General features: G+C 41.8%; 1 protein-coding gene across 3 annotated transcripts in view; it reads right to left on the bottom strand.

Moving 5' to 3' along the window:
• The window catches only part of Slc24a3 (solute carrier family 24 member 3), a 499,080-nt gene that overhangs the window by 229,784 nt on the left and 245,102 nt on the right, over positions 1–24,194 (bottom strand). The window lies entirely within an intron of this gene.

Genomic DNA, 24,194 nt, shown 5'->3' with positions numbered 1-24,194 from the left:
CATCAGGTCTTTTCAGGGTCTCAGATACAATCACACTTAAAACAGTTTTCAAATGTTGTTAGTTCTATAATGATGAAATGGGTTGGGGTATCTGGGTATTTTTCTGCCGGAAATCCAACTGTTTTGACACCACACAAGCAGAAGGGGGTCTGGAGATATAGCCTTGGTCTCTATGGTTTTATTGAAGGAACAATGAGAAGAAAATGTTTCAAATGCCTGGTTTCTCACAAGTCTGAGAAGAATTTCTGTCTTGGGGAGTCTAGTTGGGGCTACCATCTCAGTTGTCACAGGGCCATGGGCTGTTTGTAGAGGGGCTACCCTGGAGTTATAGATGGGTTTCCCTAGCACTACTGTTGAGAGTGACAGATGGGAGGGAATGGGACTCTGAAAGTTAGTTTGGGTGGGCTGGAAATAGTTCATATGGCCAGTCTGAGGAAAAGTATAGTTGGAAATACAGGTTCTACAATTTTATATCCAGGGTAGTAACCAATTCTGGGAGACACAGACATGCAAGCATGTGTGCATATGTGAATGAACACACACACACACACACACACACACACACACACACACACACACACAACACACACCATGAACTTCCTCTATCCCAAAGACATTCTCTATTTCTTCTGCCCCAAACCTAATGATGGATTTGAAAAGAAAATGAAACAACATTCAGTTTTGTTATTTAGCATGGTAAAAGTCACAGACTAATCCAGACAGATGCCCACCTTATATTAATATGTGGGTCATCAACTAGTGAACTATAAAGGACACTCTGACCTAGTTTTTTCTGAAAACAATGTGAATTTCCTTCCACACTTGCTGGCAGCTTAGGGCCTGGAGATCATCAGACAATACTGAGCCCCCAATATCAAGTAAACTTTCAGTCACAAGTACCTTGGAACCTGGAATTGTAGCTTCTGGTAGATGGCATTCTGGGACATTCTAAATTCCCTAAGCCTGTTTGAAAGTGTAAACTGGGAAACACCCTTTAAAGAGGGAGAGTTATGCATATGTTTAGATTAGTATTTTACAAATTATAGGTGCTTAGTAAATACAGATGAGCAACTGAGCATAAAGTCTATCGGGATGTATCAAGTGTATTACTATGTTATGTGTTTAATTTCTCTTGAGTCATGGTCTTTTTATTCTATGTAATAAAACAGTAATGAAACAATATATATCATTAAATAAAATGTAATTTTTGTCATTAAAACACATGGTCTTAAATCAGGATTCTAAAATGTGAAGATCACCATACACTGAAAAAGAATTCCTATGGCGGTAACAGGTCTGCTATTGTTTGGGTATGGGGTATCCCTTAAAGGCTCAACCCTTGCTCAACTAGTGGTGCTATACGGCAGTGATGGGACTCTTAGAGCAGGGGCCTAGTGGAAGGAAGTTAGATTGTGGGGACATGACCTTCAAGGATATATGGGGGCCCTGGCCTTTTTCTCTTTCTCTCTTTGCTTCTTAGCTGTCCTGAGAACATGTTTGCCTACCATGATGCTCTTCCTCATCACATCCCTGCGAAGTGATGAACAAAGCAACCATACACTGAAATGTCAAGTTAAAAAAAGCATGTTTTTTTCTTTTCAGTTGATTTTTCTCATGTATTTGGAGAACAGGTTAAGACAAGGTCAGTCACATACAAAAGAGACCGTTTGTCTTCTGTTCCCTGTGAGTGGACTTTAAAAATCTCCTGATTCTTTACCTCATCAAACAATGACCCTTCTCTTGTTTCAGGAAAATACAGGTAGTAGTTTTAAATGTATAGATTGTACTAGGCCATATACCTTCCCTGCAAATTCTAAGAGTGACTTACATATTCCTTTCTTGAATGCAAAGAAGGGAAAAAAAAGCAATTAGACAGTGTAGATGTTTATGTTCTGGTATTTATCTCAGCAAGACTAGCTCCAACAAGCTATGGTGCCCACTGGTAATGATGCTGAAAAGCAGCCAGGCCAACTGCACTTATCCATAGGAACTTTAGAAGCAGGATTTCTAGGAAAAGACCATATTCTGCTGCCACATGTAAAGGGGAACTGAGGCAGGAATTCCAGGTGTGTGCACCTTTGGGACACTGTTGGGTTTGGTAGAGCTGGCTCCCATTCTCCCTTCCTAACAGAAAGTAACTTCTCATATCTGTCTCTAGGCCTCCTGAGAGAAGGAAACAGAGTTCCTGATGTGAGATCTGCTCATAAAAGCATTTCCATATTTGTCTTTAATTTTGTAATAGGTGGATCCTTCTGAACTTGTCAGCCCAGGCCTTCAAGTGTTTCAGTCAGAAAGGAGCTGTGGTCCTTGGAGGTGAGCAGAGAACATGCTAGAATGAAACATTCAAGTTGACATTCCAAAGCACACACCCTCTAGCTTCATTTGACCCAGAGAAACAACCTGATTACTGTCTCGTGGCCCATGACTAGAGAGCAAGCATGGAACAGATTCCACGGTTATTTGTAATTTCCATATTACACAGAGCATGCCAATACTGCTCTCGTTCTGCATAAGAGAGTCTTCCTTGACCATTCCCACTGGTCTTTGTTAATAGGGGCACAATGTAAGAGTCTGCTTGGAATGTGCTTGTCACAAACACAAAGAGAAAACTATGAGCATGCATCCCAATTTGGCTCACATTGAAGGAAATATTCCACAGATAAAGTTTAATGGGGGCAGAGGGGAAAACAGACTGAGGAAAAGAAATGTGATAATGCATCAGAAGAAGCAGTGAACCACAAAGATCCATCTAGGGAGTTTAATGGAAGAGCTTGGTGACTTTCTGGTGGTACCAGTACCTTAGATATCAGCAAATACTTCTGCATGAAGCAGCTCCATCTTCCATTGGGCAACTGGTATTGTGTGAAGACCTTTGTCTCTTCATGTCCCAATGTGTTTCACTAGGTATGTGGGCTTTAATGAACTCAAATTGAATTTCTCCATGGCTTATAATATGGGCACTATTATATCCTTTGAACATGGAGCAACAACCTGGGATTTAGTACATCAAGACCTTTGGGTTCTTCCACACATATCAATCTGAGGATGACTTATGAAACATGGGTTTTCCCTGAGAAGTGGTTGCTTTGCTTACCCAAAGAGGCGAAGGCTGCTTTACTTTAGACCTGCAAAATGCTGGTGTTGTCATTGTGATTATCATTATTTAGAAGCACCAGTTCGGGTATGAGAAAGCCAGCAAGGTCAAAGTGCATTGAGAAAAAGGAGCATCATAGATAAAAACAATGGGCTGTGACAGGTAGAGAATACAGGTGCAGAGAAAACAGAGAGACACTCTGCATCCTTAGAAAGCAGCCTAGATCCAGGCAAAGCTGAAATTCAGCAGTGGAACCCCTGCCTAGCATGTGAGAGACTATGGTAAGAAAAGGTAAGAAACCAATTCCCTATGGTCCTGGTGCCTTCTAACCACAACTCATTATCATATGCTAGAAAATTAGTCCAATTCAAGAGAAGTTATTATTTTCTATGTCCTAGACAGTTGGTTCTGTAAGAGATGAAAGGGAAATGTCACAAGGAAATAGTGTTTCCTATTTACCTACCAGGATCTTCCAAACTCTCCAATGAAGGGGGCATTATGATTCCCATTTTATACATGGTAGAAGTAGGTTTATGAATTTTAATAACTGTTCAAGAAATTGAAACCCTCACCCAATCTCATGCTTGACTGACCTGGGTGTGTGTGTGTTTGTGTGTGTGTATGTGTATTCATTTCCCACTGGGCAAGACTTCATGATACTCCTTATCTCCATCAAAGCCTACACTATACCTTACCTCTTCATTCTTAATGTTTGGTCCCCATGATGAAGCCATTGAGTAGACAAGGCATGCATAAGTAAAAGAGACAAAGACACATCCATACAGATGGTGATAGGCAAAGATAGAGGGAGAAGAACAAAAACTCTGAAGTGTGGTCCTAGAGGGGAGACGCTGGGTAAAATCTCAGGTCATGGTTCTTAATTTAGAGCTTGGGTCCTAAGCCCACATGACCCACAGAACTACAGCATTTTGTTCTAGTTGATTTCACCACCAGACAGACATTGCCTTTTGGAAATTTTCCCTTCCTTAAAAAAAAGTCCATTCAGAAATATGAGGTATGACTGAGGATCCCTTTCCAGGTCAAGATACAAAATACTGCCATATTCCCAATTCTCTGGCAGTCAATTCCTTGCCTTTGGCAAATGCTGATCTGTTTTCCTGTTCTTATAATTTCAGAACCTAATTTATTATGATAATGATTGTTTTCAGGTCTTATGAATTATGTTTCCTCAATTAGTGCCATGCCTGCAGAGGAGAATCTCCTTTCTTGGTCAACAAGGGCACACAGAGTCTGAGAACACAGTTGGAGGAGGGGGTGAGTGAGCCTAGGCAGCGCTTGGAGATTGTACTGTACCTCCCTCCACCTGCCCATGACCCATGGCCAGCCAATCTCTGTCCCCACAACTCTGTATCTGCTTATGCCAGATTCCAGGAAGGTAAGACCATCCACAGATGGTAGCATTCAAGTTCCAATGTGGTTCAAGGCCTGGGGTCACGGTCAAAGTGGCTTTAAATGACAATAATGAAAGTCAATGGATACTTGTCCACCTGCACAGAGTGGGCTCCCACCTTGTTTTTGCATAGAGTGGGAACTGTTTCCCTTTATTAGAATTCTAACAAGCAATACGTGGAAGATAGAGAAGGTGTTTTCTGGAAGTTGAATGGTTGAAGCGTGGATCAGAGGTCCTTCTAGCCTGGAGGGCTGGGACCTTTATAATTGCAGCCAATTGAAAAAAATGTGTTTGTCTATTTCGGTAGACATTTTATGAGTGCATGCATTGTGTTTTAGATCTGGATCAGTAAGAAGAAATGAAGGCCCCGTCACTCAATCCTGGTCCAGATACAAGCAAGATATTGTGTCCTAAGAGTCCTGGCATGCATATTCTTATGCATATCAAGCACTTAGGCATAGTACAATTGCCTTTCTTTTTCACAAATGGTGGCTACATAAACACAGTGGTCTGTGTGATGCTTCTTTTTCTCGATATCTATCTATATTATCTCTATATATTCTGCTGCCTCATTCACTTATTGGACATAAGGATGACTAGTTTAATAATGCCTGCATGATGCACATCAATCCTGCCACTAGGTCCTTGATTTAGAAACTGGGTTGCTCCATCGTCCTGTGCATAATGGGACAAGTACCTCAGCATGGGAATTGACGAACAAAAGCAATGGATATTGTGGATGTTTTTGACAAAATGTCATGCAAGTTGAGTACCCCTTCTCTAAACTGCTTGGGACTGGACCAGAAAGACTTTAGATTTGGATTTTTCTTGGGTTATGGAATAATGAGGCATCAAGGGATATGACTCGAGTGTAACTACAGAATTGATTTAGGCTTGACATATACCTTACATACATAGCCTGAAGGTAATTTTAAATATTACTTCTAGGGCATACATGCTTTGACTTATAAATGCCACAAGAGGGCAGGTATAGAATTTTCCAGGTCTAGTGTCACTCAGGTTCTAGAGTATCAATGAAGTCTCAAATTTTAGGTTTTGGTGTTTTGGGTTAGGGGTGTCCTCTTTGACCAACCAAACAGCTTACTCTTGTCTTTTAACACCCACTAGCAATGCCCAGTGTCTGACCCTAGACTTTTACAAACTTATCAAATAACTTTGTAAGCCTGATTGAAAATATAAGAAAAAAAGTGTCAGGAGTTATAACCTGCACCTTTCCTTTTTAATAGATAAGACAAAGTATCTTTCAGTATGCTTTAACATTTCTGTTTTTGGGGGTGGGTAGGATATCATTCTGTGGCCTAGCTTGGTATCAGATTCATGATCTTCCTGCTTTAGACTCCTGAGTGCTGAGTGCTGGGTTTGCAAAGTGCAATATCTATGTCTACATCTACGCCTACACCTATGTCTACATCTCTATCGCTATTTCCCAAACATGTACTTTACTTTTATTTTTTCTTTCTATAATTTGTTCATTCACTTTACATCCCAACTGCAGTCCCCTTCTGCTTCTCCTCCCTAGTCCTGCTGTTACAAATCTCTCTCCCTATTTCCCTGTCCCCTTCTCCTTAGAGAAGGGGAATCAGGAGAAGTCCCCCTTAGGTACCAATACACCATAGGACATTTAGTCCCAGCAGGACCAAGCACATCCTTTCACACTGAGGCCCAACCAGGCTGTCCAGGTAGAGGAAGGGGATCCGGTGGCAGGCAACAGAGTCAGAGACACAGCCCCTGCTCCCATTGTTCGGGGACCCACATGAAGACCAAGCTGCATATCTGCTGCAAACATGTAGGGGGCCTAGATCCAGTCCCTGCATGCTCTTTGGTTAATGGTTCAGTCTCTGTGAGCCCCCATGGGCCCTGGTTAGTTGACTCTGTAGGTCTTCCCCTGGTGTCCTTGACCCTTCCAGCTGGCTCAATTCTGTCCCCTACCCTTCCCTGTGACTTCCCAGAATAATATTTTTTAAAGGAAGGGTTTTATTTATTTCTACACCTTTACCTAAACCTTTATGGTAAAATGCACATAACAAAAATTTCATCCTACTTTGAATTTTTAAATGCAAATGTCAGTAATGTTGAGTATGTTCACACAGTGCAACTACTATTTGGGAAATTTTACTTTAGAGAACTGTTACTTTGCATTTGTAAAACAGTAACTCCGAGCTTCCCTTTCCAGCGCAGGAATTGCCATTCTCTTCTTTCTCGTGAATCTGAATAATCTAGAAACCTCCTGTGAATGCAATCATATGGTGATTATCTTTTTGTGACTGGATTTTTTTGCTTAGAAGAATGACAGATTTCTTTTGTATTAAAGCATGAACCACAAATTCTTTCCCTTTTTAGGCTAAATAATATCCCATACCTGGATATACTGTATTTTGTTAAATCATTCATTAACCTTTAAATATTTTATATTTTCTTCCTTTTTTGGTATTCTTCGCTTTTGTATTTTTGAGGCAAGACCTCACTATATACCCCTGGCTGACCTTAAACTCACTATATTGCCCAGACTATCTTCATAATCTCCCTGACTCAGCCTCCCCAGTCCTAAAATTATGATCATGTCCCTCCACGCCTGGCTTGCTTCTACCTCTAGGGTATTGTAAAAAATGATTTTATGAACAGATATCTCATAAAGACCCGACTTTTAATTAATTTAGATATATAATCCAAACTGGACATTCTGTGTTAAATGATAACTCTATGATTAATTCTTTTAGTAGTATGTGTTAACACCATTTTATTTCTGGCCAAATCTTAAACACTACCTGACCTCTGTTCCCAGGAAGCCTCTCTTGAATATTTAAGACTGGCAATTGAATTTTTCCCTTAAGAAAATGCAGCGCTCTCTGATAGCCTGGGCCCTTACCTTCAATGTGACCCCAGAAGAGCCAGAAACCAGTTCTATTATTATAGAGCCAACTTAGCCCTCAAAGTCTGTAGAAGCTGGTCTCTCAAAGCTCCTGATGTAGGGACCACACAGGCTGCTCCTTGGGGCCACTTGGTTGAGTCTCCTGACTATGTAGATTGGCTAGTTTCTCCCCTGACCCTAACTGCAGACCCTCTGATGTCTACAGAAAGAGAGAAAATACATCATTTAACATGTGCTCAAGGAAAACAGCTGGTGCAGCTGATAAAATGCGACTTATGCTGAAGATCTCCCAAGCATTCTAAACCCTAAATTTCAAAGCTTGGTGAAAATCTACATACACAACCCCACAAGCCACTGGAATGTGAAAGTCAAATTCTGTGTCCAGGATTCTTGGCTGGCAGCTGCCAAAATTATTTTCCATTTGTTTCCGCTGCAAAGTACAGTTTAAAAAAAATTAAGTCTCCCTTTCATTGTTTAGAGAAAAAGAAATCTGCCAAGGAGTTATTGTTAGTCAGTCTCCGTGGGGTGGGAAGGAGGATAATCATCAGTGACCAAGGGCAGCTGCCTCCTGGGGTTGGTCCACTGTCAGGGCACTGTCTGATCAATGCATCAGAATAGATCCTGGCCCCCAATTCACCAGGCTTCAGCTACCATTAATAGGGAAGGAGGATTCGTTAGGTTATTTGTTAGTATAGACTCTTGATTTCTGGAGTGGAGACAGAAGATTTGTTGGCATGTAAGTGCTTCCGGAAGGCTATGCTGGCTATACCATCACAGAGAGGGCAGGATCATGACCAGGCCAATGGCACATGTTTGTGGCTTAACACCTTTCCTTCTGCTTAAGCTAGTTATTACAGTGAATCAGAGGCCCCAGAATTGAATTCAGGGCACAGTGGCAAAAACCCTGGATGGCAAAGCCACTACTCCTTGAAGCATTCTTTAATTCTGTCTAAAGATTTTCCTGAAATCCCTGAGAGTCCATAAAAGCAGGATCTGAGAGAAATGTCAGAGCCACCGATTCTCACCTTGAGACATTTCTACAAGGTAAGCCTAATTTTCTCAGCTTCCTCAGGGAGTTCCCATGGATGCTATCCCACCAATACCTAACTATGTACATCCTGAGTAAGACTCGCTCTACTCTTTCCTGCCTCAGAGCAACCTACCAGGCACTTGACTATTTCTTCTGGAACCCAACTGAAAAATGAACACCATTCTGAATTTTCTTGTTCCTGAATATTTCATAGCTTAGACTTGGATTTCTGACCCAAACCTTTCTTTTGTGTCTATGTCAGACTTCTCATCTATGGTCTACAGTCAGGTCTCCTAGGTTTCCCTCTAGCTTTACTGCTTAGCAGTTGAGTATCATTTGGGCAGCAATGACTTGATTTACTCCTAAAATCTGTGACTGCAGTCTCCTAACCTCCACAAAATTGAATAAAACATTAAGACTATAAATGAACCCAGTGTTTAGAAGGTAGTAATTTCTCAGCAAGTTTTAGTTATTTTTACTATCTTATTCTATGTACTTTCTACACCCTAATTTCCCCCAAAATAGCCACATATTACCCTCTCTTGAGTGTTGCTTAAAACACCTGCTTCTGTTTTCTGTTTTGGCAACTCATCACAGGTAAGGGTGGTTTCTTGTTCATGTTTTATTCCTAAGTTCCCACCATGATGTCCTGATGTAATAAATGTAGGCCTTGTCAGTGAACACAAGGCCATAAAGATTTTTATAAGTTCAACCACATAATGAGCAGCTATGAGAATGAACATAATATAATATTGTTATCCAGATTCCAGGGTTCCTAAATTAAACAGGGTTGTCATTGTGCATCAGTGGAATTCTACTGGGATTTTCTTTCATGACTATGGTCGGTTATGTTGTTTTGATAATTCTAGAAGGACAAAAAAGTGAGGAAGAATGAATCTCCCAGAAATATAAGTACATGACTAATGCATTCAACTCTTCATGGAGTTTAGTAACCAAAGGGACACAAGAAAACGGTTAATTTATATACTTTCGATTTTACAAGGTCACCATGTAGAATGGCTTTCCCAATTGAATGTGATGATAGACTTATAGAACACATAGAATATTCTAGGGTCTTCTGTGAGAAAAGTCTTAGAGGCAAAACATACAACTACTTGTCTTAGAAAGGCCCAGAACCATATCTCAGGTAGGAAGATACTATTTCTCAATTACTGTTATTGAAATAGTGTACCTCAAATTGAAACCTTTTATTTTAAAGCAAAAGCTGAAATTTGGGCTGCTGCATATCCTGTAATGCTAACATGGTTCTAAAAGTTAGTGTCTTAGTGTTTTATTGTTGTGAACAGACACCATGACCAAGGCAACTCTTAGTTGGGGTTGGTTTATAGGTTCAGAGGTTAAGCCCATTATCATCAAGGTGGGAGCATGGCAGTGTCCAGGCAGACATGGTGCTAGAAGAGCTGAGAGTTTTATATCTTATTCCAAAGGTAAACAGGAGAAAAGTGGCTTCTGCAAAGCCCATCTCTACAGTAAAACACTTTCTCCAACATGCACACACCCCTACTCCAACAAGGCCATACCTCCTAATAGTGCCACTCCCTGGGCCAAGCACACTCAAACCACCACAGTAAGATTTCTAAAAATCAACAAAAGTAGATTTTACTGTGAAAAATAAGCCCTATGCCCACATACAGCTACCTCATAGAGTTCTTAATAATAGCCTTTGTTCTTCTTCTTCAATGATCCCAGAGAGAACAGTGACTATTTTAGCTTGTTCATTTTTCATTACAAATACCCAAGTCCCTTGACACCTAAGAATTACAACAATCTAATGCATAGCACAGTGTCCTGAATGGATCTCAATCGGAAAGCCAAGTATGATTATAATGATGTATAATATGTTCGTACTTTCTTAGCCAGATCCCACATTAAGTTCATTGTGTACATCCAATGTTTTATAACTATTACAGTGAAGCAGGTCTCATGGAAGTCCTTACTGACAGCACAAAGAACCGAACCTCAGTGTATTTGCCTATATCCTTTGTGAACAAATGTTTGAGTCAACTCTCCTTAGAGTTTTTTCCCCATTATTCTTTTAACCCAGAGAGTACCCAGGGCTAGCAAGGTCTTGATCATGCATGTAACCAAGGGGCCCATAGTTGTCATAGAATTGTTTGGGTTCTCTCTTGAGGGCAATGAAACAAACCAAAAGAGCTGGGAGTTAATATCCCTAAAAGTAGCCCAGTGACAGATGGGCTAGGAACATGAGGATAAAAACCTTCAGCCTACTTCATGTACTTCATATCCTTGAGCTCTCTGGGGGAACTGAGTGCTAATTATCCACGACAAAACCCTGCCTGTTGCCATACCACATCCTTTCCTCACCAATAACCCATTGAAGTTTCCTGGACCACTTCCCAAAGAAGCCACTACCACATAATTCTCTGCTCAGGGTCTGCCTCTTGGGGAACCCAGTTGAAGACAGTGTCAGGAAGAGCAGCATCTACCTCTTCCCAGTCCAGATCTTCAAGAAGAGAGAATGTTAAAGTCTAGGAAGCCCTGGAGGACCTTTAGATAAGCTGCCTCCTCCTGGAGTACAGACGCATGCCAACTACAGAGCAAGCTATAAAGCCACATGCAAAACAGATGAAAGGAAAGATGCTGGCAGCAGATGACCAGCCTGAAAACTTATAGAACCTCAGATGCTCCCAATGACAGCACATGACCACACGAAGGAAAGAAGCTGCACGTGCAGATAGGAGCACTTCTAGTGCAAGTCGAAGATGGCATGCGTTATGATCCTCTGACCTCTTTGGAAGTGACTGGTCAGTTACTGAACCGGACACGCTGTCTGTTAGAAACCTGACATATTCTACACCACTCTAGAGACCTGAGACATGCTAAGAATTTTCTTCTTTTTTTCCTTCCTAAAGAAGGAATAAACTTACCAGCCAGAACATGGACAGTGTTTTGCTTCCCAAAGACAACTGCTGTGGGGCCAGCAAGGCCTCTCGTCATTTATCTAACCCACTGGAATTTACTGATAACAAGTGGTTGTGCCAGAGATGGGGCTGTGCTTAAGAGACATGGCTTTGGGACAAACTCTTGCCTTCAATATTCTTGGTTTGCAGTTCCTCACGATACACAGTAGTAGCTGCCACTTATCCTCAGGGAAATAGAAGACCTCCATGGCTATCTGAAACGAGGTATAGGCTCAATCCCACTGTTGTCTCCTCTCCGTGCATCACTAGGCTAATGCAACTTAAAATTAGGTATATTAAAGTATAAGAATAACTGGCAATAAGACAGAATAACTGTAACGATACATCATAATAGTGTTATACCATTGGGGTATTTTTCTCCAAGTTTTGTGTTTAAAGGAAGTGCTTTCTAGCTTATGTTTGGCATATCTGAATTGCCATCATAATTAATCTTGTGCTTTGGGGTCATTTTAAAGTAGAATAAAATAAGGGTTACTTAAACACAAGTGATGACACCTTAGCAGTTACCCTGTGGCCAGATGGCTAATCGGAGGCTAATTGGATGGCTATCCTGGACAAAAGTGTAATTTCACATCCCAGGCGAGACAGAGTGTTATGGTGATAGACTACAGCATAACACTCACGGTGCAGTTTAAAATGAGTTACTTACCATTTTCTAGAATTTTCCATTTGACCATGGGTAGCTGAAACCATGGGAAACAAAGCTGCAGTTATGTAAGGAGGACAAGATGTAGAGAAGCGATGAGATTTGAGTGCACTGATAATCTGTTGGACACAGAGGGGTGATTTTTTTTTCTTTTCAGCTCTTAGGACTTAGTAGTACCCAAGTGTGTTTATAAAAGTGAGCTGATCTATGAAAATCTTTGGAGAAGAATCGGTTCAGATTCCACGGCTGGCACGTCCTCTCTAATCCCACAGGGGCTGAGTAAAGCCCAGGTCGTGGAGGCATTTAGCTATAGGAACACTCCAGCTTTCTGAACTAGACTAGTCAAGCTGCAATGGATTCAGGCCTGTGCTTTTACAGGCTTTTACAAAAACTCTCTCTGAGGTCAGAGTTCGTACAATCTCACCCACCCAAAGAAGGGGCTGTGTGTGAACTCTCAAGGCTGCTCTCCTTGTTAGATAAAAGCGAAACGCTGCAGCATGAGGGGTCACGCTGAGAGAACAGCAGCGAAGCATTTTGCTAGCTGATTTACAGACCCGAGTTAGGTCAGAAGGCCACTTTTGAAATAAAAATAGAGTCCTAAAGTGGCATCGGGTGTCCTGGGAAATCAGAGAGGCCCTGAGCTTGCACTTCATTTCTCTCAGGGGGAGAAGAAGGCTGTGCTGTTTATCAATTTCAGCAAGGCCGGGGGAGGACGGCAGCAGCAATACAAGGTTGCACATGCCCCTGCCCCCACTCCGGATACTGATGGCAGTCTCGGGATTCAGATCACATCCCCAGATGAAATCCTTAGGAATAATCAAGATGACAGATGGGAATAAATGAGAATGATCAAGGACTCCCGGCTGGCAGCATGGATGAGAAGTTTGAAGGTCTCCAAGGGGGGTGGGGAGATCTGTGTCCAGGGACCTGTATGTTCCGTTTTATGAGCGAGCTTCTCATCAATTGTCCGGGCTGCCTCTTGTGAGAGTGACAACCACGTTCTGTCCTCTCAAACCCCGTGTTAGTAAATTTAACTCCTCTTTGCATTAAATCTAAATGATTTTGTGCTAAAGAGGGTAGATAGTAAAGACAGAGCTTATGCCGATGTCCCTTGAGTTATGATTGGGTCACATCCTAATAAGCTCACAAAGTGTAAAGTATACTAGGGGATATGCTTTTAATACATGCGAACTACTAAACACCATAGCTTTTTGTATGTGTCTTTCCTTCAGGAACCTAGAACACTGAGGCGTGTAACGAGAAATGCGCCACTGCTGCCTCCGCCGGGATTGTTTGAGTATTTAATTGGGCACTGCTCTTCCCTCTTCCTCAGAGGCAACCCTCTGTACGCAGCCACCGCATTCTGCCGTGCATTTCGACACATGCTCAGCACTCAAGCTTCATTAGGCACGTGATCTGTACACATTTTCCCCCCTCCACTCTTGCTTTTCAGTGCCTCTCAGTATTATTTTTTACAGGCAAAAGTTTTAATTTTAATGAAGTTTAACTTACCATTTTCTCTTCATAAAAGGATGCTTTCAGTGTTACAGATAAACCATCATTAGAAATTCAAGGTCACTTAGACTATCTCCCAGGTTACCTTACATTTTGTATCTGGGTCTATATTTTATATTACTTTGCACGGACCAAAAAGTCACCTGCTAAATGAGGTCACCAGGGTTCCTCATATTTTTGTATTTAACTATATTTTATCTAAAGCCAACTATTTTTTTTAAATTACCAAAATTTTTGATAAATACCCACTCCTCCTCCCAATGAACCTTTGGGCTCATTTACAAAAGCAGCTGCAAGACCAGCAGGAAAATGCCTGACCATGGACTACGTGGGTCTGAGGGAACAGCGAGAGTGTTGTGGTAAGGAGGTGGAGCTGAGCTTTTCCAAAGCAATTCTTCTGTTTTTCCAGACACTTTGCTAAATAATCCTTCCTGCTGTCTTGGTCCAGCCTGTTTCTTTAGCTATAGGAATGATTCCTTGAGCCAGTTTTGGACAGTTTACCTTGTTCCACTCTTCTGCCAGACTTAATGCTGGAATTTAAATAACATGCAAAGACATTTCAGCATAGAGTAGACCAAAGTGTTCTTCCTGCAAATTGCTTTAGGTCTTTTTGTAAGTCCAACTATCGTCCGAGTTTTTAATTAAGTTGGAAATAGGATTTAAAATAAGTCTCGACACCGGCGGATCCCGGACCGCAGCAGCTCTCTGCTCCCAAACCCCGTGGGAGAGAGACCTCACCGCCTGATCAAGTGGGCACTCCTGAGGCTGCAGAGCGGAGGAGACCACCAACACTGCCCACCCCTGCCCACATCCCTGGCCCAAGAGGCAACTGTATAAGGCCTCTGGGCTCCCGTGGGGGAGGGCCCGGGAGCGGCAGGACCCCTGCGCCTGAGACACTGCCGGAACCTGAAGGAAACAGACCGGATAAACAGTTCTCTGCACCCAAATCCCGTGGGAGGGAGAGCTGAACCTTCAGACAGGCGGACACGCCTGGGAAACCAGAAGAGACTGCACTCTGTGCACATCCAGGCGCCAGAGGAAAACACCAAACGCCATCTGGAACCCTGGTGCACGGAGGCTCCTGGAAAGAGCGGCGCAGATCTTCCCGGTTGCTGCCACAGCGGAGAGGACTTAGGCAGTACCCCACGAGCAAACTTGAGCCTTGGAACTGCAGGTAGGACCAACTTTTCCCCTGCAAGAAACCTGCCTGGTGAACTCAGGACACACAGAGGCAAAATTCCTCTAAGGCCGGGCACTTCCTGTGTTTACCGGAAGTCCCACACCGGCGGATCCCGGACCGCAGCAGCTCTCTGCTCCCAAACCCCGTGGGAGAGAGACCTCACCGCCTGATCAAGTGGGCACTCCTGAGGCTGCAGAGCGGAGGAGACCACCAACACTGCCCACCCCTGCCCACATCCCTGGCCCAAGAGGCAAATGTATAAGGCCTCTGGGTTCCCATAGGGGAGGGCCCGGGAGCGGCAGGACCCCTGCGTCTGAGACACTGCCGGAACCTGAAGGAAACAGACCGGATAAACAGTTCTCTGCACCCAAATCCCGTGGGAGGGAGAGCTGAACCTTCAGACAGGCGGACACGCCTGGGAAACCAGAAGAGACTGCACTCTGTGCACATCCAGGCGCCAGAGGAAAACACCAAACGTCATCTGAAACCCTGGTGCACGGAGGCCCCCGGAAGGAGCGGCACAGATTTTCCCGGTTGCTGCCACAGCGGAGAGGACTTAGGCAGTACCCCACGAGCAAACTTGAGCCTTGGAACCACAGGTAGGACCAACTTTTCCCCTGCAAGAAACCTGCCTGGTGAACTCAAGACACAGGCCCACAGGAACAGCTGAAGACCTGTAGAGAGGAAAAACTACACGCCCGAAAGCAGAACACTCTGTCCCCATAACTGGCTGAAAGAAAACAGGAAAACAGGTCTACAGCACTCCTGACACACAGGTTATAGGACAGTCTAGCCACTGTCAGAAATAGCAGAACAAAGTAACACTAGAGATAATCTGATGGCGAGAGGCAAGCGCAGGAACCCAAGCAACAGAAACCAAGACTACATGGCATCATCGGAGCCCAATTCTCCCACCAAAGCAAACACGGAATATCCAAACACACCAGAAAAGCAAGACCTAGTTTCAAAATCATATTTGATCATGATGCTGGAGGACTTCAAGAAAGACATAAAGAACTCCCTTAGAGAACAAGTAGAAGCCTACAGAGAGGAATCGCAAAAATCCCTGAAAGAATTCCAGGAAAACACAATCAAACAGTTGAAGGAATTAAAAATGGAAATAGATGCAATCAAGAAAGAACACATGGAAACAACCCTGGACATAGAAAATCAAAAGAAAAGACAAGGAGCTGTAGATACAAGCTTCACCAACAGAATTCAAGAGATGGAAGAGAGAATCTCAGGAGCAGAAGATTCCATAGAAATCATTGACTCAACTGTCAAAGATAATGTAAAGCAGAAAAAGCTACTGGTCCAAAACATACAGGAAATCCAGGACTCAATGAGAAGATCAAACCTAAGGATAATAGGTATAGAAGAGAGTGAAGACTCCCAGCTCAAAGGACCAGTAAATATCTTCAACAAAATCATAGAAGAAAACTTCCCTAACCTAAAAAAAGAGATACCCATAGGCATACAAGAAGCCTACAGAACTCCAAATAGATTGGACCAGAAAAGAAACACCTCCCGTCACATAATTGTCAAAACACCAAACGCACAAAATAAAGAAAGAATATTAAAAGCAGTAAGGGAAAAAGGTCAAGTAACATATAAAGGCAGACCTATCAGAATCACACCAGACTTTTCCCCAGAAACTATGAAGGCCAGAAGATCCTGGACAGATGTCATACAGACCCTAAGAGAACACAAATGCCAGCCCAGGTTACTGTATCCTGCAAAACTCTCAATTAACATAGATGGAGAAACCAAGATATTCCATGACAAAACCAAATTTACACAATATCTTTCTACAAGTCCAGCACTACAAAGGATAATAAAGGGTAAAGCCCAACATAAGGAGGCAAGCTATACCCTAGAAGCAAGAAACTAATCATCTTGGCAACAAAACAAAGAGAATGAAAGCACACAAACATAACCTCACTTCCAAATATGAATATAACGGGAAGCAATAATCACTATTCCTTAATATCTCTCAATATCAATGGCCTCAACTCCCCAATAAAAAGACATAGATTAACAAACTGGATACGCAACGAGGACCCTGCATTCTGCTGCCTACAGGAAACACACCTCAGAGACAAAGACAGACATTACCTCAGAGTGAAAGGCTGGAAAACAATTTTCCAAGCAAATGGTCAGAAGAAGCAAGCTGGAGTAGCCATTCTAATATCAAATAAAATCAATTTTCAACTAAAAGTCATCAAAAAAGATAAGGAAGGACACTTCATATTCATCAAAGGAAAAATCCACCAAGATGAACTCTCAATCCTAAATATCTATGCCCCAAATAAAAGGGCACCTACATATGTAAAAGAAACCTTACTAAAGCTCAAAACACACATTGCACCTCACACAATAATAGTGGGAGATTTCAACACCCCACTCTCATCAATGGACAGATCATGGAAACAGAAATTAAACAGAGATGTAGACAGACTAAGAGAAGTCATGAGCCAAATGGACTTAACGGATATTTATAGAACATTCTATCCTAAAGCAAAAGGATATACCTTCTTCTCAGCTCCTCATGGTACTTTCTCCAAAATTGACCATATAATTGGTCAAAAAATGGGCCTCAACAGGTACAGAAAGATAGAAATAATCCCATGCATGCTATCGGACCACCACGGCCTAAAACTGGTCTTCAATAACAATAAGGGAAGAATGCCCACATATACGTGGAAATTGAACAATGCTCTACTCAATGATAACCTGGTCAAGGAAGAAATAAAGAAAGAAATTAAAAACTTTTTAGAATTTAATGAAAATGAAGGTACAACATACCCAAACTTATGGGACACAATGAAAGCTGTGCTAAGAGGAAAACTCATAGCGCTGAGTGCCTGCAGAAAGAAACAGGAAAGAGCATATGTCAGCAGTTTGACAGCACACCTAAAAGCTCTAGAACAAAAAGAAGCAAATACACCCAGGAGGAGTAGAAGGCAAGAAATAATCAAACTCAGAGCTGAAATCAACCAAGTAGAAACAAAAAGGACCATAGAAAGAATCAACAGAACCAAAAGTTGGTTCTTTGAGAAAATCAACAAGATAGATAAACCCTTAGCCAGACTAACGAGAGGACACAGAGAGTGCGTCCAAATTAACAAAATCAGAAATGAAAAGGGAGACATAACTACAGATTCAGAGGAAATGAAAAAAAAATCATCAGATCTTACTATAAAAACCTATATTCAACAAAACTTGAAAATCTTCAGGAAATGGACAATTTCCTAGACAGATACCAGGTACCGAAGTTAAATCAGGAACAGATAAACCAGTTAAACAACCCCATAACTCCTAAGGAAATAGAAGCAGTCATTAAAGGTCTCCCAACCAAAAAGAGCCCAGGTCCAGTCGGGTTTAGTGCAGAATTCTATCAAACCTTCATAGAAGACCTTATACCAATATTATCCAAACTATTCCACAAAATTGAAACAGATGGAGCCCTACCGAATTCCTTCTATGAAGCCACAATTACTCTTATACCTAAACCACACAAAGACCCAACAAAGAAAGAGAACTTCAGACCAATTTCCCTTATGAATATCGACGCAAAAATACTCAATAAAATTCTGGCAAACCGAATTCAAGAGCACATCAAAACAATCATCCACCATGATCAAGTAGGCTTCATCCCAGGCATGCAGGGATGGTTTAATATAAGGAAAACCATCAACGTGATCCATCATATAAACAAACTGAAAGAACAGAACCACATGATCATTTCATTAGATGCGGAGAAAGCATTTGACAAAATTCAACACCCCTTCGTGATAAAAGTCCTGGAAAGAATAGGTATTCAAGGCCCATACCTAAACATAGTAAAAGCCATATACAGCAAACCAGTTGCTAACATTAAACTAAATGGAGAGAAACTTGAAGCAATCCCACTAAAATCAGGGACTAGACAAGGCTGCCCACTCTCTCCCTACTTATTCAATATAGTTCTTGAAGTTCTAGCCAGAGCAATCAGACAACAAAAGGAGATCAAGGGGATACAGATCGGAAAAGAAGAGGTCAAAATATCACTATTTGCAGACGACATGATAGTATATTTAAGTGATCCCAAAAGTTCCACCAGAGAACTACTAAAGCTGATAAACAACTTCAGCAAAGTGGCTGGGTATAAAATTAACTCAAATAAATCAGTTGCCTTCCTCTATACAAAAGAGAAACAAGCCGAGAAAGAAATTAGGGAAATGACACCCTTCATAATAGACCCAAATAATATAAAGTACCTCGGTGTGACTTTAACCAAGCAAGTAAAAGATCTGTACAATAAGAACTTCAAGACACTGAGGAAAGAAATTGAAGAAGACCTCAGAAGATGGAAAGATCTCCCATGCTCATGGATTGGCAGGATTAATATAGTAAAAATGGCCATTTTACCAAAAGCAATCTACAGATTCAATGCAATCCCCATCAAAATACCAATCCAATTCTTCAAAGAGTTAGACAGAACAATTTGCAAATTCATCTGGAATAACAAAAAACCCAGGATAGCTAAAGCTATCCTCAACAATAAGAGGACTTCAGGGGGAATCACTATCCCTGAACTCAAGCAGTATTACAGAGCAATAGTGATAAAAACTGCATGGTATTGGTACAGAGACAGACAGATAGACCAATGGAATAGAATTGAAGAGCCAGAAATGAACCCACACACCTATGGTCACTTGATTTTTGACAAAGGAGCCAAAACCATCCAATGGAAAAAAGATAGCATTTTCAGCAAATGGTGCTGGTTCAACTGGAGGGCAACATGTAGAAGAATGCAGATCGATCCATGCTTATCACCCTGTACAAAGCTTAAGTCCAAGTGGATCAAGGACCTCCACATCAAACCAGACACACTCAAACTAATAGAAGAAAAACTAGGGAAGCATCTGGAACACATGGGCACTGGAAAAAATTTCCTGAACAAAACACCAATGGCTTATGCTCTAAGATCAAGAATCGACAAATGGGATCTCATAAAACTGCAAAGCTTCTGTAAGGCAAAGGACACTGTGGTTAGGACAAAACGACAACCAACAGATTGGGAAAAGATCTTTACCAATCCTATAACAGATAGAGGCCTTATATCCAAAATATACAAAGAACTCAAGAAGTTAGACCGCAGGGAAACAAATAACCCTATTAAAAAATGGGGTTCAGAGCTGAACAAAGAATTCACAGCTGAGGAATGCCGAATGGCTGAGAAACACCTAAAGAAATGTTCAACATCTTTAGTCATAAGGGAAATGCAAATCAAAACAACCCTGAGATTTCACCTCACACCAGTGAGAATGGCTAAGATCAAAAACTCAGGTGACAGCAGATGCTGGCGAGGATGTGGAGAAAGAGGAACACTCCTCCATTGTTGGTGGGATTGCAGACTGGTAAAACCATTCTGGAAATCAGTCTGGAGGTTCCTCAGAAAATTGGACATTGAACTGCCTGAGGATCCAGCCATACCTCTCTTGGGCATATACCCAAAAGATGCCTCAACATATAAAAGAGACACGTGCTCCACTATGTTCATCGCAGCCTTATTTATAATAGCCAGAAACTGGAAAGAACCCAGATGCCCTTCAACAGAGGAATGGATAAAGAAAATGTGGTACATCTACACAATGGAATATTACTCAGCTATCAAAAACAACGAGTTTATGAAATTCGTAGGCAAATGGTTGGAACTGGAAAATATCATCCTGAGTGAGCTAACCCACTCACAGAAAGACATACATGGTATGCACTCATTGATAAGTGGCTATTAGCCCAAATGCTTGAATTACCCTAGATCCCTAGAACAAAGGAAACTCAAGACGGATGATCAAAATGTGAATGCTTCACTCCTTCTTTAAATGAGGAAAAAGAATACCCTTGGCAGGGAAGGGAGAGGCAAATATTAAAACAGAGACTGAAGGAACACCCATTCAGAGCCTGCCCCACATGTGGCCCATACATATACAGCCACCCAATTAGACAAGATGGATGAAGCAAAGAAGTGCAGACCGACAGGAGCCGGATGTAGATCGCTCCTGAGAGACACAGCCAGAATACAGCAAATACAGAGGCGAATGCCAGCAGCAAACCACTGAACTGAGAATAGGACCCCCGTTGAAGGAATCAGAGAAAGAACTGGAAGAGCTTGAAGGGGCTCGAGACCCCATATGTACAACAATGCCAAGCAACCAGAGCTTCCAGGGACTAAGCCACTACCCAAAGACTATACATGGACAGACCCTGGACTCTGACCTCATAGGTAGCAATGAATATCCTAGTAAGATCACCAGTGGAAGTGGAAGCCCTGGGTCCTGCTAAGACTGAACCCCCAGTGAACTAGACTGTTGGGGGGAGGGCGGCAATGGGGGGAGGGTTGGGAGGGGAACACCCATAAGGAAGGGGAGGGGGGAGGGTGATGTTTGCCCGGATACGGGGAAAGGGAATAACACTCGAAATGTATATAAGAAATACTCAAGTTATTAAAAAAAAATAAGTAAATAAAACAAAGAAAAAAAAGATACATAAACAAAAATAAGTCTCATCTTCTATCCAAGAATATCTATTCATTAAACACTTTGTATTTAGATATTCATTACAAGTTTCTCTTTACATATGTGGTACACAGGTAAAGTCAATTCTACTATTTTATTATAGATAAATGCTTTACAAATAAAATTAAATATATTCACTTTCAACTTGTGGAAGCTTCTGATTTCTACATACTTGTCTTTGATCATTGATACTTTCTTATATATTTCAAGAGATTATCAATTAATGCTCATGGTTTTCTAGGTCCATAATCCTGTTATCTATCTGCAAATAAAAGTAATCCTACGTACAGTGCTACACAGTAGAACACTTAGATATTAAAGAAAATGAGAACAGAGGGTAGCCATGTTCTGTGTTGACTGCGACTTTTACAGACCATGTCTACCTATCCTCTTGTCACTTGTGCTGTCCCTCCTGTTTTCAGAGAGTTGATATCACAGGGATATTCTTCCCTGAAATCTCAAGTACTTTGCAAACACTGAACTCATAAAAGTCTAGAACACATGCTGGTTAGTAAGGAAGCTGCACAGGCTGTTGATTAAAGGGCCCATGGTTCAGTTAGGCAGAGAGTTGAGTTCTGTGGCTCAATTCTGCAGCATGGTGGCTGTAGTTAATAATAATAATGATGATGATAATAATAATAATAATTCACTGTAATATATAATATAGGACAAACAATGATAAGTCAGAATGATTAATATACCATGAATTTGAAAACTCTGATGGTTTGTTGATAGATTCTATATACTCTGACCACAATAAGTGAATGTGTGGGGCAATAGACTTTCATTAGCTCAGTTTAATCTTTCCATAACGTGAAAATGTCTATTAAAGTAGTCCATAAATAGTATTTGTAACATAAAAAAACCCCACTTTTTATTGGATTATTTTGTTTACATTTCTAATGTCATACCTTTTCCTGGTTTTCCATCCATAACCCCCCAATCCTATCCCCTTCCCCCTTCTTCTATGAGGGTGTTTCCCTCCCCATCCACCCACCCCTTCCTGCCTCCCCACCTTGACATTCTCCTATACTGGGAGGTACAGCCTTGGCAGGACCAAGGACTTTGCCTCCCACTGATGCCCAAGAAGGTCATCCTTTGCTACATATGGTGCTGGAGTCATGGGTCTGTCCATATGCAGTCTTCAGATGGTGCTTTAATCCCTGGGAGCTCTGGTTGGTTGGCATTGTTGTTCTTATGGGGTTGCAAACCCCTTCAGCTTCTTCAATTCTTTCTCTAACCCCTCCAATGGGGACCCCATTCTCAGTTCAATGGTTGGCTGTGAGCATCCACCTCTGTATTTGTCATGCTAAAAAGCACATTTCCTCTAGAAAATATCTAGGTGTTTTCTCTAGAGTCCCATCTCTATGCTGTATTCTACGTATAGATATTTTATTATTATTCAAACTTTGCATCCTTGAAAATAGTCCCTACCTACTGACAAGGAAAGGGTCTCTAAAGTACTACCAAATATGGCTAGCTATGTAATTTTTCTTTTAAGGTAGTCTGAAGGATTTTAAAATCTGGTTGTGCTGTCATCTTGTGTTGGGACCTAAAACACTTTCTATCCTTCTGTGCATAACAGGTGCAGGGGGACAGGGGGACTTTCCTGATAAGTTGAAACCATGTGACACAGGTATTGTCCTGCTTTAAAACAGGTCTTGCCTAGGTCTTCCTAGGCAATTTTCCTGTTTCTTTCACTGCTTGTTGAGTTTATAGGCATGTGCCCCCATACCCAGAGAAGCCTCCTGATTTTTTTGCCCTGATTTCGACTGTAGGGATTTTAGAAGTAGCAGACATCAGATCCACATTGACTTCAGAAGAAATGCCAGGCTCTAGTCACCACTGAGGCATCAAGAAGGGAGCTCCCTGAAGACCCATGTAGAGAAAGACAAGTAGAAAATCTCCTCAGACAGTTTAATTAAGTTGAATAACTTCCACTGTTCAGAAAAATAAACCAAACTGATTTTCTCTATTAGGAAAAATGACAATTCAGCATCCAGACAGATTGCTGAATTAATAAAAGTTCATTAGGAAATCCATCTTTTAATTAGAAGTTCCTACAGACTAAGCCACCAAATTAAGGGCTGATCTGATTATGAAGGACAGTGAGTAGCCAGTGAGAGCAAAGGCTAGAGGTAGTCCAGTTCCTCCTACTCTAGATGGGCATTGACAAGGGCTCCCCTGAGAGAGACTGGGCTGAGTGACAGAAGCCATCTGAAGACACAATGAGGCAATTTCATGTCTGAGGTTCAGCCACCAGGGTTCAGATAGTGGCTCCCCAGCTCAGCCACCCTGGGATGTGGGCGAGTGATTTACCCAAGTGACTTCAGCCATGGGAACGGGAACTGCACAGTTGCATGCAGTGAGTTATGTTATGTGGGATGGAAAGAGAAAGTCATACTGGTGAGTGAATACAGTTGCAGAAGTGCCTCCAAGGGCAGCTGCTATTGCTCCTGCCAAGGCTGCCATTACTGTTACTGTCACTTCACTGTGGTGACAGTGTGCATGGTTGGGAACTAGGAGTCTGCCCCGAACCAATTCTATTTCAAGCTTAATGTTTTTTAAAAAAATGTGTAAGTTAAATATACAAGATATAGCTCATTCTTTGGAATAAGGAACACATGTGTTAGAATCCTCACGAGTTACACAGATATGAGCTTCCTGCTCTGTTGAATGTATAACTATAGAAAGGCTGACCCTTATCCAATGGTTTTCTGCCTATAGTTTCAGTTATCTGTGGTCACTACAGTCTGACAATATTAAATAGAAGATTTCTGAGATACACAATTCATAAGATCTAAATGGCCTCTTTGGAATGGCCTGGATCATCCTTTATTCCAGGGTATCCATGACATATGTGATACCCATCCGCTTGTCACTAGGTAGACATCTCTGATATCAG

Source organism: Rattus norvegicus, chromosome 3 (genome assembly GCF_036323735.1).
Source record: "Rattus norvegicus strain BN/NHsdMcwi chromosome 3, GRCr8, whole genome shotgun sequence".
NCBI classification, from domain to species: Eukaryota; Metazoa; Chordata; class Mammalia; order Rodentia; family Muridae; genus Rattus; species Rattus norvegicus.
This window is presented reverse-complemented; position numbering and strand designations above follow the sequence as displayed.